Here is a 19,499-nt window from a genome sequence, read left to right on the forward strand (position 1 = left end):
AAAACATCTCCTGGAAGAAAACTCAGGAGAAAGTTAACTGAATAGGGGCCTCAGAGAGAATTCAGGATTTTAATTGACCACCACCAGATAGAGAATCTACGTCCCTGTGTTTACACAAATAGAAACAAATAATAAACACTTGTTCTGTTTCTATTTTTAAAACACACTAACTCTGTATCTCCATCTTGTGGCCAAAAAGTAAAACCACATCCAAATACCCTATTATACACCTTCCCATAGAAAAATGAAATACATTTTCATTATTTTTAAAAACCCTTGGAGGTCAAGTGGTAGGTAATCAATGTAAAAATCTCTATTTTTTTTAATTTTTATTGGTACATATTCTGGTCTCCGTATTAACTATGAGAAATCTCTAATATTGCCCACTGATCCTGTAGAGTCTGCAGATGATATTAAAACGTATTACTACTATACAGATGATAGCCAAGCTTATACAGTATATACAGTATCTGGGAATAATGATTACAACTCAGTTGAAAGATGACCGTTTCAATAATGTAGATCTTAAAGAGAACCTGAACTGAAAATAAAAAGTCAAAATAACCATACACAGATCATACTTACCTCCCATGTTGTCTACTCCTCAATCTCTTTCTCCTCTTCTGCTTCTCATTTGTCCACTGTGATCAATGGAATTCTCTGTCCTCCATTGTAAAAAATGTCCAAGCCCCCATAACAGCTTCCTGGACACACATTGTTAAATAGTAATATCACCCACTTGAGCCATCAGGAAACATGGACATTTCCTTGCACATTCAGTTGTAACTGACAGCTACTGATATATTTCAGTTCTGACAAAATTTTGTCAGAACTGGAAGGGATCACTGTAAGAAGGAAATGGTGAGCTTCTGAGAGGAACTGACGGTGAGGTTAGTATGTAATATTCATTTGCAGCTACGTCATGTGTTTATTTTAAATAATTTTACTCGCTTCAGGTTCCCTTTAAGCATGTTTAGATTTGTCTTAGAGCGTTAAGCATTCTTATTTTCCGCTTTGCATATCTACATTAAAGTGGGATTGTCAGCCATAAAATCAAATTCCATTCAACCACTACTCTGTGTTTATAATGCAGCCTACAACCTGACCCTGCATTGCAAGCTTGTCACCTCCCCTCCCACATTCCTGTTCCTCACTGATTGGCTAAGGGCAGTTTAGTGTGAAGCTGCTGAAATACGATCTATGCTGTGCTCACATGAGTTTATAAAGCAAGCTAGATATGACAGTGTAGTTTCTAGGAGAGAACAAAGAGTAAGGGAGGAAATTACATCAGGATTGGCTTCAGGCCTGGAACCCACTAGAGCATTTTTTTGAGAATTTGGGGAGCACTTTAACTCGCTAGCAATTTCCCTAAACGCTCTGCCAATGTAAATGGATGGGACAGATTCTACTAGAGCGATTGCAATCACGGATATCACAATCGCAGGACATGCAGCATTTTGGGAGCATTTCCATTTTAATGAATTGTATAGGAGCAGCGAAATCGCTCCCAAAATCACTTGCAAAACGGTATCACAAATCGCTAGCAATTGCGATAGTGCTTTCTAGTGGGTTCCAACTTCCAGGCCTGAGTCAGAGGCATTTAAAATGGAAAATGTCTAAAACAGTTTTCTCTTTATTTGCTATATAAAATTCACTGAAATCAAAACATGGGCAGAACAACACACGTTATGTAAGTAGAACAAGTGTTTATCTACTTATACACCATGTTCCAAATTATACAAATTATACTTCCCTCTAATTTTATTTTTCCAAAATAGTGGATGCAAGTGGCAGCATCACCTTTTAGTAAGATAAAAGCAAATGAACACAGCGCAATGTATGAGGGCAATATGCAGCTATGAGGTGGGGGCGAGTCCCAAGCCCCAAAAGTGGAATTGAGAAAACAGTAATACCTCAGCGCACCAATATCAGCAATATGGATTGCTTTCCTGTAATTATGCTGCCGCTCCACAACAGGTAAACCCAGCTGATACAATATGGATAAAGAGCAATACAGTACCTCTTCCAGCTGTGCGGATAGTTTATACCTCTCACTGTGCAAAATCTTGCTGTAATCCCGATATCTAGGAGCGCAACTCCCCTCAGCTCAGCGTGGATTCAGCCTGACCGTGACGTCCCCTGGTCAGCTGATACCCGAACTTCCTGTTCCTGGCTTCCTTGCGCTCCAACAGTGACTCCGTCCCAATGTCAGTGAAGGCAGCAGCGGCGCTTCCTGGCTGGGGGACAAAACGAACAACAAATAGTGCACACTGTGCGCTTAAAGGAGCCACGCAGGGGGGATTTTCCACTTACTGGATAAAAACTTGTTTATTGCACATATCAATCTGCAGCCTCACTTCCCGACTCAAGTTTCGGCACAATGCCTTCGTCAGGGGGTGGGGCTACAGTCACAGTGGGCAGATTAAATACATAAAACTCCTTACAATCAAGGGAAAAACCATACAAATTCTTCCAAAGTACAATGAATACACTAAAAAGAGTGGTAATAAGAAATCGATAATAATAAAACAATTGATCAAAGTATAAAAAGTTATTGAAACAGTAAAATTCATTCATCCCTAATAAAACAATTTAGATCAATGTTGGCATTTAGTCCATTCGGTGCTAAAGTCTGTAGCTGAAAAATCCAGCGGGTTTCCAATTGCGACAATGTTTTTATCACATTACCACTACGGCAATGTGGCGTGATGGTATCGATGCCATAACATCTAATACCAGTGGATCACGGTTATGGTGTTTCAAAAAATGCTCTGGTACACTATGCTTTTTCTTTTCAGGGTGGGTGATGTTATAAACGTGTTCCGAGCACCTTTTCTTCACACGCCTGCCAGTCCTTCCAACGTATTGCATGCCACACGGGCACTCCAATACATATATTACATTGATTGTATTACACGTGATGATTTGATCTATTCTAAAACTCCTCCCATTAGCTATGGAAGTAAAAGTGGTCACCTTCTGTTCCCCAAATTCACAGATCCTACACATCTTTGGCTTCTTACATGGGTTCTTACATGGGTAGAATCCTTTTAAAGTCGGGAACATAAGTGGTCTTACTTCACGGATACAGTTTTTTACCAATCTATTCCCCAAATTCTTAGGTCTCCTAAAAACAACTTTCGCTTTGTCTGGGAGTGTAGGCCCTAATACTGGGTCTACTTTCAAAATACCCCAATTTTCTGACAACAACCTCTTGAATCTCTTGTGATCACGGGAATAAGTAGTGACAAAAGCAAACTCCGATCCACCAAGACAGGGATAATTTTTAGTAGTGGTAGCTTTCTTAATAAGTCTCACTTCTCTTCCCTCTTTAAGGACTCTCAATCTCTCTTCATATATAAGTGTTTCGTCATATCCCTTTTCCACAAAACGATCCTGTAGGATTTGGGATTGTGACCAATAATCGGAATCCTTCGTGCAATTCCTACGAATTCGGCAGAATTGCCCTCGTGGGACATTCTCCAACCAAGGAGCGTAGTGACAACTATTGGCTTCTATATAGGAATTCCTATCACTCTCTTTAAAGAAACATTTGGTATTCAAGTTTCCATTTTCCACAAATATGTTAAGATGAAGGAAATGTACTTCTTTTTTGTTAAAGTCCACAGAAAACTGTAGGTTCCAATCATTAGTATTAATGTATGTGATGAATGACACAAGGGAAGGTTCATCCCCCTGCCATAGAAAAATACAATCATCGATAAAACGTTTCCAGAAAAGTAGGGATTTTTTTTCCAATGGGTGGGTAAAAATGTACCTTCCCATGCTGCCATATAAAGGTTAGCTACACTCGGAGCTTGTTTTGCCCCCATCGCCACACCCTTTTTCTGTAAATAAAAACTCCCATCAAACCAAAAATAGTTGCAAACTGTGGAAAAGTGGAAAAGTTCACAAATAAAGTCCACCTGGCTACTTGCCAAGTAGTCTGTGCACTGTAAGGCCGATTTGATCACTTCTGCTGCTTTCTCAATAGGTATACACGTGTATGGTGACTTCACATCTGCTGTGCACAGATAGCAGTCGTCCCAATTTTTTACAACATTTTTAAGGTTGTTCAAATTGATCAAAGTATCGAGAGTGTCCTTTAGATATGGAGTTTTTTGTACCAAGGGTTGTAAGAAGAAATCAATGTACTCCCCCACCCGGTAGGTGACTGAGTGAATCCCTGACACTATTGGTCTCCCGGGTGGGGCCACGGGGTCCTTATGAACCTTTGGTAATACATAGAGAACTGGTTTTCTTGGGTATTTAACAGTTAAGTAATCAAATTCCTGTTGATCCAAGATACCCTGTTCTAATCCTCTTTTCAGGATCATCTCTAAGTCTTTCTGGAATACTGTGGTCGGGTCCTGTTTAAGTAGATGGTAAGTTTCTGTATCTTTTAATTGGTTATGTACCTCTCCCAGATATCGCTCCTTTTCCCATACCACAAGTCCTCCCCCTTTGTCTGCCTGATTTACAGTCTATGGCAGAGGATCATCAGTACAGGATCACTAATTGTTTATATTGGTATAGTCTTAAAAGGAACCTGAATTGAGAGGGATATGGAAACATATTTACCATATTTTATTAGATACACCTAGGTTTAGGGGACACAAACCAGGGAAAAATGTGTGTGTCCATGGTCCAAGAGTCTTGTAAATGTTCTCCCCCATTTATTGTGTCCCTCTTGTACCTCATGCGTTTCCTCCTGCCCCATCTCCCATAAGTCTAAAAAGAAACAGGCTGGTAAGCCGACAATCAGAGTGATCTTGTAGGATTACAAGGGAGCCAACGTTCTAAAGGAAGCCCCAGGTAAGTACAAATGCTTTAATCATTTTTTTTGTAGGTTTCCTTAAAGAGGGGGTGGTGTGTTTTTTTTTTTTGTACACCTGATGAAGGTCCGAAGGGACAGCAACATGTAGTGCGCGCTCTGTCCTACCCAAATCCAGTTCTTACCAGAAGTAGCCTGTGGTGTGCTGCCTAGTTATTTCCTTTGTAGTGTGGACTTGTACTTCTAGGAGGGCGACTTGGTAAAGGTGTAGTACTGGCTGAACCCTGACTTCAGTGGCATTCGGCCCAGCATCCGTGGCTTTTCTATTGGTTCACTTTAAAGTAAACCCAAAGTTATGAGGACTATGGAGGCTGACACATTTATTCAATTTTGAACAATACCAGTTGCCTAGCACTCCTGCTGATCCTCTGCATGTAATAGTTTTAGCCATAGACCCTGAACAAGCATGCAGGTCAGGTGGTTCTGAAAAAATCTCACAAGATTAGCTGCATGCTCTGTTTTTTCACTAGACACTGATTGCAGAATGATTAGGCAACTGGTACTGTTTCAAAGGAAAGAAATATGGTAGCCTCCATACACTGCTCACTTGAAAAAAAAAATGTTCCAGTGAGAACAAAAACTTCAATAGCGTAGCCGAAATCCTGTGGAATATGATCGTAATGGCTGCAGTTCATCTAGCTTATCTACATATTTGAGTTGAGGAAGCTTAGCAAAAGAACAAAAAAAACCTGTTCTAAACAAAATATCTGAAAGTATGGAATTTCTTTTATGGGCATTTGTCTCAATGATGTCATGAAGTTGGTTTTCTAAGGTTTGAGAAAAATAAACAATTACTGTAATAACGCTAACCTGGACTATATCCGTATATAGTAAGGAATTATGAATAGTTAGTAATAGGACTGTGTGACTGCAGCCATATAGCACCTGCAGTTTCAGGTGTGTGATTCGGACAGTACTGACGCATGAAAGACCAGCAGGACTGTGAGGCAACTGGCATTGTTTAACAGTAAATAAATAAATGCAGCCTACATATTCTTTCACTTCTTGGTTGTCCTGCTGACCCTCTGCCTCCAATACGTTTAGCCATAAACCCTGAAAAAAAGCATACAGATTGGGTGCTCTGACTAAAGTCTGTTTAGATTAGTCACATGCTTGTTTCAGGTGGGGAATTCAGACAACACTGATGGTAGTAGGGATCTCAATGAGATGCAAATAATTTCTCCTTGCAAATTTCATTTAAATTATATGGAGCTTGAGATTGGACCAATCAGGACATCTTTCTGTCAGTTTTTATGGACTCATATTCAAGCTGCATAACATTTACACGCGGCCGAGGCTCCGCATTCTGGATTTATTTATTTTTTCTAAAATTCCTCCCTCCCTCCAGCCAGACAATCACGGCGATCGGCTGTCATAGGCTTCAGCCTATGTGAGTCAATTGCTCTCCTGTGTCCCAGGGGGACAGCCGTGGCACACGGCTGTCCCCAGTACAGTGTTGCTGTAGATCACAGCACTGTACATGCCAATTAGATGGCGGTTTCACCGTCTAACAGTCTCCAAGCGGCGATCACCGCTGGGGGACTGAAGGCGGAGCTCCGCCTACCAAGCGGAGATGCGTGCATGATCTCCTGCACAAGCCAGCTCCAGGACCTGACTCCAATTGGCGTTAGGCGGTCCCGGGGCTGCCGCCGTGGTCACACCCATTGGCGTAACGCAGCTTTTAGGTAGTTAAAAGGTACCTAAACTGACGTGACATTATGAGAATGCCATTCCAGCACAATCCTAAGCTGGGCTCTTTTTCTTTCTCCATTAAAAACTTAAATATGACTTACATACAGCAATAGAAACCCAAACAAAATATGAGTTTCTATTATAGAAGTCATATTTAGGAGTAGGTTACTTTCAATTGTTTCATCAGTGTATTTTCAGTTCAGGTTTGCCTTAAAGAGAACCTGAGGTGGGTTGTCACCAGCAGGCTGTTTACATGTACAGTCACTATCCGCCGCTCTCCCACCTCCTCCACAGTGCCGCTCCCCGCCTGCGTCCCTTCCCTCCCCGCTGATTGGAGGGAAGGAACGCAGGCAGAAAGCAGCGATATAGCGGAGGAGCGTGACAGTGTACATGTAAACAGCCTGCTGGCAACACACTGTGGGGTCTAGTTTGGGGGGCACAGCAGAGCGCAGGGAGGGCCAGTATTAAATTAGACAGTATAGCAACAGAGGCTGGGCATTATATGCAGACCCCGCCTCTGTGTGCTAATAGGATTTGTAAAACCTACCTCGGGTACTCTAGAGTTAGGCACACCACAGAAGCCAACAGATTTCAGGCCACGGCTATTGGCTGTGAGGAAGTAAGTAGGCTTCATGTGTATAAATCAAACAAGGGGGTTTGCCCTTGGCTATTGGGGAGGACCACCACTTATATTACAAAATCAGTTGCAGTCAGTTGTGGTATGGATTGTGCACCGTATTGGAATTTCCCTGCATGTATCTAAGGCAATGTAGCCTATCCCGTTTAACAGTTGGCCGGCTTCATGCATAGATACCACAGGAGGGGGGTGAGCTCTAGCGTCCTGAGATTTTAATGTGAAAAGTTGAACTGTGGTACATCTTATCACAACCATTTTGAATGATTTGAAGCTGGATCTCTTTAGGTTGGATTATACACCTCAACAGTATGGTCATCATTCCAACTGTAATATTTGGTGTAGTGGTTTTCCTTAGTTACCTCCAGTGATCCAATGACCAGACTTCATCTCATATCAGCTTGACATTCACACAGCAGTATGAGATATCGATGTAGATCATGGACCCTTGCAAGCAGTTAAAGTGAACCTAAAGTCACCCCCAAAAAATGAGATGAACTCACCTGGGGCTTCCCTCCGCCCCCTGCAGACGATCAGTGCCCTCGCAGCCCCGCTCCGATGGCCCAGGACCCGCCGGCAAGCACTTCCGGTTTGGCCGTCATCGGCCGACAGGCATGGGAACGCGAGCGATTGTTCGCGTTACCAGCCTGTATATCGCCCCCTATGCTGCTATTGCGGCCTCCTGGCCAAACCATAAGTGCTCGCCGGCGGGTCCTGGGCCGTCGGAGCGGGGCTGCGAGGGCACAGATAGTCTGCAGGGGGCTGAGGGAAGCCCTAGGTGAATTCATCTCATTTTTTGGGGGTGACTTTAGGTTCACTTTAAGGAAATTTATTGGCTTCAGTCAGAAATACAAGGTGTTTAGGTTGTCAGTCCTCTTAAGTTACAGCAGCAAAGCAAGAATGCCAATATCATTGCAGATCTTGGCGCTGCAATCAAAAGTCATCAGTATTACTAAACTAGGCTAAGTTCCATCAGAAGTATGCTGGACTAGGCTACAGTGCAAGAAAGGAAAGCAAAAGATAGAAATGAAAGTAAAAAAAAAAAAAATGCTCACTGAATTAATTAGAATTATGTTCTATTGAAGGGGGCACAAGGTAAGAAGGATATGGAGGCTGATATGTTTATCTAGGTTTTTAAATAATGCAGATTGCCTGGCTGTCCTGTTGATCCTCAGATTCTAATACTTAAAAAGCTATAGACCCTGAACAAGCATGCAGATCAGATGTATACGACAAATCTGACAATATTAGCTGAATGCTTGTTTCAGGTGTGGGATTGAGACCCTACTGAAACATCAGCAGGACTGGCAGGCAACTGATATTGTTTGAAAGGAAATTAATTGCATCTTCCATAGGTCTCACACCTCTGGTTCCTTTAAAACTTTTAAGGGAGTACTCTGAAAATAGTCTTCTGCTGAAACCGTGCTTCTTAAAGTGAATGAGGGTTTTACATTGCAGGATCTTACAACAACCACCATGTGTGGTCTGTTTAGTGGTTTGAATGGCTTATATGTGGTTCTTGCATAGCTGGTGGAGAATGCTCTTTTAGCCAGTGGGGACATAGGGGAAACACATTTTAGAATTCTGTCCTCATTTATGATGCAATAAAATATTTGTAGTCTAATGAGCAATCTTCCAGGTTTTAGAACAGGACTGGTTCTTATTTATAGCTAAAGCTACATATACACACTATTTTCATCCAGTCTGTTCGTTCCTGGAGATGGTCAATAAGATGCCAACAATTCTGTCTTGACTTCAAATTGTATGTAGACAGGAGTTAGGCCAATCAAATGCAATTACTAGCCATTTTGATAGGCCCAATTCAAAGCTGTATATAATGAGTATTAAATAGGATGACAACTGCACCAACCTGCTTAGAGGTACTTTATTCCATAAAAGGAGTTCACAAAACAAGTGGTATTGTCCCAGGACGTCCTAGACATTACCACTTTACTTTAGCAAAGTAATGAGTTCACACATTACCTCTATGCAGGTTGTTGCAGTCCTCCATTTACATCCTTAAGAATGAAACCCAGCATTTCTTCTTTGCTCTAATAGATTATTTACAGCATATTATATACAACCAGTATTTTTTTTTACTAAAACAGCATTCAAAGGGTTACACACGGGACTTAGAATCTTCCCTGCAAGCAGAGCTGGACGCTTCCGAAGTTGAAGATAATGTTATCTTGTGTTTGATTGTATCAAGTGAGGAATGTAAATAAACACTTCTCTGACACTTACGAGTCCCCTGAACAAAGTCAGACAATTTAAAAAGCAATTTTGCTTGTTAGACGATGAATAAAGCAATTATAAATAAAATGCAAAGTCACCTTTCAGAGCAAAAAAAAGTGTACTTTGGGAACGTATAATGTATAAATGAATACTAATACTTATGCACAAAAGCAAATATGATAACCGTATGGCATATAAAAAGTAGGAAACATGTTTTTATTGAATATTATGTCAGGGTTTTATACCGCTTGAAGCTTGCTTTTCTAACAACCGTGCACATCTGGATCTTAAAGAGAACCAGAGGTGGGATTTCATGATGTTAGTGGGGCACAGAGGCTGGTTGTGCACACTAACACCAGCCTCCGTTGCCCCATGGTGTGCCTCCAGGACCCCCCTGCGCGCCGCTATACCCCCCGCAGCGCTGGCGACATGCAGCGTGTCGCCAGCACAATGTTTACCTATGTGCTGTTGGTTAGCGCCGCTCCCCCGTATCGGCGCTACCCACCCACGTCCCTTCCCTCCCGCTGATTGGAGGGAAGTGACGCGGGCGGGTAGCGCCGATACAGAGGAGGCGGGAGAGCGGCGCTGACAGACAGGCATTGGTAAACATTGTGCTGGCGACACGCTGCGTGTCGCTAGCACTGCGGGGGGTATAGCGGCACACAGGGGGGTCCTGGAGGCACACCATGGGGCAACGGAGGCTGGTGTTAGTGTGCACAACCAGCCTCTGTGCCCCACTAACATAATGAAATCCCACCTCGGGTTTCTTTAAGACGTTGTGGTTAACCTCTATGACCCCATGGATCCCCGTATGAAATAATAATCGGAACATTTGTATAGCGCTTTTATCCTGGTGGACTCAAAGCGCTCAATGTTTACAACTCTAGTTATAACCATTCCTCAGGTACTGATGTTTCCCAGCTTTTTAGCCAAAATTTGCATTGTATTTTTCATACAAGATGGAATTGTTGGCAACATATTGACCACATTTACTTGTTAGCAAATGTGCATACTGAAGAACCATACTGGATCATTATTGTTTTCCCCTGAATATCGCTACCATTTATCCACCCCTCTCCATAGCCAAGTAGTGCGCTTGTACAAGGAAAGGTTGTAAGAGAATGACTGTTTAAGCCAACCAACACTGAAGGGGTGTAAGGTGCCTTGATTTGCTCCAATATGGTTCTTAGAATAGAAGCAGCCTTTTATGTAGCTTTGCCAACACTAGCCACCACATTCTGGGAAAAAGCCACAGGTATTTTAACTTCCATTTTAGCACAAGATTACACTATCTAATGCAACAACAACAACAACAACAACAAAAACAACAACAACAAAAAAAAAAAAAAAAGAGACAAAATACAACTTAGTTAAAAATAATTTATTATTTACTAAGGAAAGAAGGTTGAAAACACAACAAATGTTTTAATTTGAATACATCCAATTGCAGTGAAAACTGTTGCTTGCAAATAGTGGACTAAAATAACAAATGATTAAATCAAATGTGTGTCTGAAAAAAACTGCAGAAAAAAACACCCAAACATTTCTGAAAACAACATGGTGGTAGAATTTAAACAAGGCCTCCAAATATATTCATTTTAATGGTATTAAGAATTTTCAAATGTCTGATAGTTCTGGTATGTAAATGTACAAATTTGAATCAACATTATGATACAAGTTTGATAAAAAAAAAAATGTTAACACAAATAGTGCAACTAGCTTTGAATATTTTGCCTTGTTCTCTATTGCTGAACTGCTGCCCTTCTCTGGGCTTGCACAAGCAACAAACATGGATTTCATAAAAAAAATTGTGTCAAAACAATATGAAAAATATTTTAAACTTGATGATGCAAGTACTCTTATTAAGTACTGCAAACCTTTCTAAACAGAATGGAGTCTTTATATTTATTTGCTTCTTTAAACACTCCACAGTTCATGGAGAAGTGTACCTATTGCTGGTGCGAGTCATGCAACTGAATGAAAAAGAAATGGCACTTGATAAAATGCAAAGTTTTTTTTTTTTTTTTGTTAAATATGCCTGCTATAATGCAGCACGTATTGTTGCGCCTGCTGATGCAGCACGTATTTTGCGCCTGCTGACGCAGCACGTATCTTGAGCCTGTCACGCAGAAATATTTCTCAGCTTTCCAGAAAGCGGTTCGTCCAATAAAGAATGAAAGTGGTATTCATTCAAGTACTGAAAATACTCACCAAAAAAAAGACTTCCAAAATGTGTAGTGTCCTGGGCTCAACTGAACCGAAGAGCAGTATTAGCAGATTGTAATATTTATTCTTGTAAAACCAAGTGAGCAGCGACAGCACATTAAAAAATAAAAAAAAAGGGTAATCTAGCCCAACATGAGCCTTATTCCACAATTTATATGTCAGTTTAAGGGTACTTTAAGAGCTCATTACAGACACTTGAAAATGTGGATATGATCCCTGAAGTGATGCCATCTACTTGTTGAGCCAGTGTTTGGTTTGTGTGCAATCGAAGAATTGCCATTTTATAGAAAGCTCATGTTGCTGTTCTCACTAGAGTGAAGAGTTTCCTTCTTAATCATAACAAGCACTGCATGCTGCATTTTTTTTTTTACTGCAATTAACTAACTGTCCCATTCAGTACAAATTAACCTGCTGGGCGGTCTGGACGAGCTCAGCTCGTCCAGTACCGCCGGAGGCTGCCGCTCAGGCCCTGCTGGGCCGATTTGGCTGAAATAAAGAGCAGCACACGCAGCCGGCACTTTGCCAGCCGCGTGTGCTGCCTGATCGCCGCCGCTCTGCGGCGATTCGCCGCGAGCAGCGGCGAAAGAGGGCCCCCCTAGCCGCCTGAGCCCTGCGCAGCCGGAACAAAAAGTTCCGGCCAGCGCTAAGGGCTGGATCGGAGGCGGCTGACGTCACGACGTCGGCTGACGTCGATGACGTCACTCCGCTCGTCGCTATGGCGACGATATAAGCAAAACAAGGAAGGCCGCTCATTGCGGCCTTCCTTGTTTATTCTGGGCGCCGGAGGCGATCGAAAGATCGCCTCCGGAGCGCCCTCTAGTGGGCTTTCATGCAGCCAACTTTCAGTTGGCTGCATGAAATAGTTTTTTTTTTATTAAAAAAAAACCCTCCCGCAGCCTGCCTGGCGATCTTAATAGAACGCCAGGCAGGTTAATGGGTCTTTGCAACAACACAGGAAAACTGTTTGCATTTACCATGTTCTTGTACAAACAGGAACTTCGAACTGGGAGGTGACATGAAAAACACGTCCCTCATGTTTAACCTCTTGAGGACCGCGGTGTTAACCCCCCTAGTAACCAGGCCATTTTTTTAAATAGGCCACTGCAGCTTTAAGGCCAAGCTGCAGGGCCACACAACACAGCACACAAGTGATCCCCCCCCCCTTTTCTCCCCACCAACAGAGCTCTCTGTTGGTGGGGTCTGATCACTCCCCCAGTGTTTATTTATTTATTTTAAATATTTGTCTTATTTTTAATAGATATAGTTTATTTTATTAGTACTTTTAGCTCCCTCCCTCCCTGCAGCCGGCCAATCATGGCGATCGTATGTCATAGGCCTGCGTGCAATCTCCTGCACTGTGAGCCCCAAGGACTTTACGCCGATCGGCAAGCAGTTAACAGACTAGATATAGTCCAGCCTCTGCAATACACAGGAAATCAGAGCTTTACTTTTTAATATTAAAATTTGAGCTTTTTTCAGTATCAAAAAACAACCTGTATTAACCGGTTCAGCACCGCAGTCCGAAAATCTCATGCATCCGAGCAACGTTCACCTCCCATTCATTCGCATATAACTTTATTGCTACTTATCACAATGAATTGATCTATATCTTGTTTTTTCCGCCACTAATTAGGCTTTCTTTGGGTAGTACATTTTGCTAAGAATTATTTTTTTCTAAATCTATTTTAACAGGAAGATTAAGAAAGAAATGAAAAAAATTCATTATTTCTCAGTTTTTGGCCATTATAGTTTGAAATTAATATACGCTACCGTAATTAAAACTCATTTTATTTGCCCATCTGTCTCGGTTATTACACCGTTTAAACGCTGTCCCTATCACAATTTATGGTGCCGATATTTCATTTAGAAATAAAGGTGCATTTTTTCAATTTGTGTCCATCACTATTTATAAGCTTATAATTTTAAATAATATATAATAACATATTCTCTTGACATGCATATTTAAAAAGTTCAGACCCTTGGGTAACTATTTATGTTGTTTTTTTTAATTGTATTTTTTATTTTATTTTTTTTATAAAAAAAAGTGTATGTGGGTAATTTTTGGTGTGGGAGGGAGCAGTTTACTATTTGGCCACAAGATGGCCACAGTGAAAAAAGTTCTGGATGCGAACGATCTCGCATCCAGGAACTAAAATGCTGGGGAGAAGTTTCCTGGGGGCAGAAATACCGCTCTCTCTGGAGAGAAAGCGTCGGTATTTCTGCGGGGAAGTTAGATCCGTGAATGGGAATTATATTCCCATTCACTGATCGGGGGGCTAGCGGGGGGCAGCGGGAGCGCGCGCGGGGGCACACCCGATCGCGTGCACCAGCCAGCGGCAGCAGCAGTGCCTATATGGACGAGGAAGCTCGTCCAGATAGGCCGAACTGGTTAAAATGTTCCTAAAACAACAGTTTTATACACAATAATAGCAAACTCGCAGGGTGTCCAAAAAAAACAGAATAACCAACATTGGTGGTCTTACTGCCTGTTCCAGCTATAGCGCATGTTTTGCAAGTGAAGTAATGTATTTATGTATGAACAGATTTCAAGAATATTTCACCCCCCCCCCATAGTAAATAGTTAATAAAGCCCTAATTCCTATTTGTTTTTTACTTTTATTTCAAAATACTGCTAAATGCATAATACATGTTCTCCAGAAGTCTCTAGGAGACTACCGGACACCGACTACTTTCCTTTAGTCTTGTGTCCTGTCTGCTCACCAGTGTAAGGGCTAGTTCACAGTACGAATGCAAATCGTGACTGCGATTTTGCCACAATTTGCATTGTGATTCTCATTCAACATAACAAGAAACACACTGCAACCCCCCCTCCCCCCCCAAGCGTCGCAGGTTTGCGATTTACACAACTCCCAAAGCTGCAATGAGAATGACCCCATAGGGATACATTAGCAACTACGCTTTGCTAATCGCTGGAGATCAGCAACGCACTGAAATGCGCCCAAGTGTGAACCAGCTCTACGTGTTGCTGTAAATTGGGGGATCTGAAATCAAATTCAGCTTCACAAAGGGGTTGCATACATGCTGAAGTTATGGAAGAGGTAGGCTAGAATCAGAAGCTACAACAGAACTTGTGAACAATAGTTTTCACAGAATAACTCCGGGATATAAGGAAAATATATTTCTTAATAGGCTGTTCAATTTTAACATTGGGCTATGTAAATATGTATAACCTTTTTAAGTGACTACAATAACACTTCATATATTTATTTGATTAAGACCGTGCTCTCTGCTATGAAAACTTGCTGTCTGTGAAAGCTTTGATTAGATTCCCAATATCGGTCTAGCAATTCTTGTAAAGGGTAGACCTTATGTCTTAAAGGATCGCTCAAACGCCGCCGTCCTACGCTTCCTGTATCAGCCAGTTCCGGGTCCTGTAGTTTCGGCCAGTCGGCGTCAGCACGCGGCCAATTGTCCGCATCACAGGGGCTCCCAGCATACCATTACACGTACGGCTGCATACTGCGCAGCCGCATGCGTAAGGGTATGCTGGGAGCCCATGTGATGCGGACAATTGGCCGCGTCCGCCGGAAGTGACGGGACACGGTACCGGCGGATCCAGGAAGCGGAGGATGGCGGCGTGGGAGCGATCCAGGCTTATGGGGCTGGAGGAAGCCCCAGGTATGTATGAAATCTTTTTTTCTTTTTCTGTGTCCGGCGTCTCTAGTTCCCTTTAAAACCGCAGATGGTAATTTTAAAATTTTGAATTATTACCCAATAGACAGATTACATAGCTATAAATAAAAATAGAACTGGATGCTGATATTTAAATAATAAAAAAATATCTATAGTATGGATCCCATTAGCTTTGCAGATTTTTCTTCATTGAATATTTGCCATATATAAAATAGTCAACCCTTCGTCACCGTAGTGTAAGTTAATGGCTTTAAAATTTATGATAGGAAGTAAAGGGTAGAGGTTTCTGAATTCAAGTTAACAGTTAAATTTTAGACAACGGAGTTACCCTGTTAATTACTTTAAGGAATGAATTATTAAATACCTACTATGTACAGACCAAATAATTTTAACCCTTCTCACTAGCCCAAACATTTTTGAAGAATAAAAATGCCAGCACATTTTTGGGTACCATAAACAGTAGTCATGTGTCCATTCAGCTGCCTTCTGGTCCAGTGTTCTCCCTAGGCTTTTTTCAGCCGGGTGCTCCCCCCAGGCTAATTTTGATGAGCGCCCTCCTGCCACTGGCTGTCCTCCTACTATGCTGTAAGTAGAGTTGCATCTGCCCTGCATTTCCCCATTGTGTCCCACCCGGCTACTTTTTCATGCCACCCGGCTGGAAAATATTTCTGGGGAGAGCATTGTGGTCCCTATCTGTACACTGTAGGCAGGTCCATAATCTGCTCCACCTGCTAAAATAAATGTTACCTGAGGTACATCGTTAACATGGAACAGTAATCCCATGACCTTAAAGCAGTGGTCCTCAAACTAAGGCCCGCGGGCCGAATGTGGCCCCCTAAGGCTTTCTTACCGGCCCCCCACACAGAAAATGTATTGCTTATAAATGCAGTCAGCTACATCTTTAAATATTGGTGGTCCACATATGGAATAGCAGTGCAGCACCCCCCATCCACATGGAAGCCAGAAAGCAGAAATTTTGCTGGTTTCCAATCAAATTCCACATCAGGTGACACTGCTGTCCAATTGGCTTGCAGATTGTCACCTGGGTATGCTTCACTGTCTGGTCCGCAAAGACTTCTACATCATTTTATGTTTACTCCGGCCCACCAGCGGTCTGAAGTATGTTGACCCGGCCCTCAACCCAAACTGTTTGGGGACCCCTGCCTTAAAGGAAAGTTTCAGCCCCTTTTTATTATTTAAGCACAGTATATCAGGTTGTAAGGTCAGAAGTGGTTTTCATTTTACTGCTACTATGTACTTAGTAAAGCCTAAAATTGTAAATCTGGAGCTTAAAACTTTTAACAGTTATACTATGAAAGTGACTAACTATGGCAGAAAAGCAGTAATACCCAAATACATTTTTTTTGTTCACTGCACTATAGAAGAAGTGAACACAGTACAATTTCTACGCCCTTAATTTTATGTATGTACATTACTAAATCACCTCTCAGTTAAACTTAGTTTAACGTGAACAAATATTTTTATGACAAAATAGACAGTCTTTACAAAAACAAAAATGGACTAAACATCTTTCCTAATTATACACAAAAATAGTCTCTTTAAATATAAACTATATTAATCAGCGCTGCGTAATATGTTGGCGCTTTATAAATGCAATAAATAATAATTAATCTTAAACTGGGTTTTTTTCTAAGGTTAATTAAAAGCACTATTTTAAAGCATTCTGATGAAACTGTAAACAAGTCTGAAATTCTGTCAAAATCTAAGTTTGTGTACAAAAGCCCAAATAACGTGTCAATTTTTGTGAATCAAGTACTCTGGGAAATGTAAACAATTCCAGGCAAGTGCAGAAGGAATTCCACAGCCGAATATGCAACCTGTAAACTTAAAGCAAAAATATGTATTATTCAGTATTCATCATACTATAGGTACTAGAGATCAAAATATTTCTTTACAAATTTACTAAAAACGGGCAAACAGTAGTCTCTATACTTACAGTGGACATGAATTCTCTATGTACATTTTTTATTTTCTCAGGAAACAAGTAACTATTTCCCCTTTCTTGCTGCTAGAAAGCTTCTACTTTGCATATCTTTACATTATCTCTTATTATCACAAAGTGAGCCATATTGAATCTCCTAAAATAGTGCCATTGCACTAAGCACATAGAATAATAGGTTTGTTATTGTATGCTCCGAGAAATAGTCTGGCAGTGGACCCATTGTGAATTGGGCCAAACACCCTCAGAGCTTCTACCTCTTCCACACTACCATAAAGTTGTCTTCTTTGCCTGTAAGTCTGTGCTTAGTGGTTTACTTCCTACATTTTCAAGTCTAAAAAAAAAAAAAACTCTGGGTGGAGCTGGAATCTAAGTGAAAACATACTCAATATCTGTTACGTTTTCTCTAATTTCTCTAGCTCATTTAAAGCGGTTCTGTGGGGGTTTGCTAAGGACAAAAAAACCCACTTACCTGGGGCTTCTATCAGCCCCCTGTAGCAGTAATGTCCCACACCGTCCTCCTCCGATCTGCAGTTCTCTGCCGCTGGCACTGGGCATTAATCGTCTGGCACCGCCGAATGCGCGCTGCGGTTTGCATCATCAGAAGCTTACTGCACAGGCGCAGTACGAAGTTTTCTTGTACTGCGCAGTAAGCTTCTGATGACGTGGGCGGGAGTACGCACGGCCGCGCAACCGCAGTTGGACGGCGTGCCATGCTAGACTGGGACCAGCGCCGAAGAACGGCGGATCGGAGGAGGACGGCATGGGCCCTTACTGCTACAGGGGGCTGATAGAAGCCCCACGCAAGTGGCGTTTTTTATCCTTACCAAACCCCCACAGAACCCCTTTAAAGACAGCACAATGAAAAAGCACTGGGTTACTCAAGCTACGGGGAATATTAGTTTGTCCCTTTTAAAAAAAAGAAAAAAACAGGATCAAATAAAACCTAAAACAGGCAGTTTATTTTGACCCTGCATATAGCACTCCACTTCCTCCCCTCCATAAGTATTTAAAGCAAATATGTGAATACATTACCTATTTTCTGAAACTCCTGAACACCAGGTCGGATAGTCTAAAACTCTTAATGTACTTCATCTCTACATTAAAAGAGAAACAAAAGCCTTTTTAATTTTTGTTTTCCATTAAGTAGATAAATTAACTGATATAGCCAGGGATTTGTTTAAAGGGAACCCAAGGTGAGAGGCACATGGAGGCTGACATATTTCCTTTACACCAAAGCACATTGTCTGGCTGCCATGCTGATCCACTGCCTCTAAAGTCTCGTACACATGTTTGATTAAAGTTGGCTGAGGCGGCCAATGACTGCCTAAGCCGACAGTCAGGCATGTGTACATTTGCCCCCAATCCGCTCACGGTCAACTCCAACCACTCCCCCCGTCCGCCATGTGACGTAAGCACCACTCCGTTCACCCCCCCCCCCCACATAGCAACATAACATGTCATTAGCTACACAGCTAACTTGTGTCTGTGCAGCGTGTCCCAACGATGTTAACCAGTGGGATTGGGTCCCGATCTAACACTTAACTTTACCCAAGGTGTGTACGCACCTTTATGCTGTTAGCTGTAGACCCTGAACAAGCATGCAGATCGGATGTTTCTGACAAAAATATGACAAGGTTAGTTGCATGCTTGTTTCAAGTGTGAGATTCAGATACTACTGACTAGAAAGAGCAGCAGGACTGTTTGAAAGGAAATAAATATGGCAGCCTCCATATGTCTTTCACCTCAGGTTCCTTTTAATAAGCTGTAATTTTGTATCACAATCATAGGCACTTAATTGGGAAAAAGTAAAGTAACCTAGTCAAGATTCCTTTTTTTCTATTATGCCTACTGTTAAAGAGACACTGAAGCGAAAAAAAAATTATATAATGAATTGGTTGTGTACTATGAATAATTACTAGAAGATTAGCAGCAAAGAAAATATTCTCATTTTTATTTTCAGGTATATAGTGTTTTTTCTAACATTGCATCATTCTATAATATGTCCAGATTACACAACACTCAGCATTCAAAATGATTCTTTCAGAGCAATCTGTGAACGAATGACCTCTCCTCTGGCAGAGAAAAAGTAAATAGTTCAATAACAGTTGAGATAATAAAAGTAAGAAAACAGCCCTCTCCACGACTTTGAAAGTCGTAGAGCTTAATAGCTTTTTTGCATAGAGATAACAACTGGAGTTTCTTAACTCTTCCTGTACTGGAAACAATTAGACTGATGTATCTGATCTTAATGTTTTATTTCT

At 41.6% G+C, this 19,499-nt stretch overlaps 1 protein-coding gene across 2 annotated transcripts in view; it reads right to left on the reverse strand.

Moving 5' to 3' along the window:
• Positions 1-12,490: 12,490 nt before the first annotated feature.
• Positions 12,491-19,499, reverse strand: part of RBM26 (RNA binding motif protein 26) — a 134,530-nt gene continuing 127,521 nt past the window's right edge. Inside the window, exons 24-25 of one of the 2 annotated variants that reach the window (XM_068267904.1) lie at positions 18,271-18,332; positions 12,491-17,113 (exon numbers count right to left, since the gene is read on the reverse strand). The gene's annotated coding sequence lies outside the window, so the exon portion shown is untranslated. Of the gene's footprint in view, positions 17,121-18,270; positions 18,333-19,499 lie in introns of both variants that reach the window. The other variant, XM_068267903.1, reaches the window with a different exon arrangement.

The sequence above is a fragment of the Hyperolius riggenbachi genome, chromosome 2 (genome assembly GCF_040937935.1).
Source record: "Hyperolius riggenbachi isolate aHypRig1 chromosome 2, aHypRig1.pri, whole genome shotgun sequence".
Classification (NCBI taxonomy): domain Eukaryota; kingdom Metazoa; phylum Chordata; class Amphibia; order Anura; family Hyperoliidae; genus Hyperolius; species Hyperolius riggenbachi.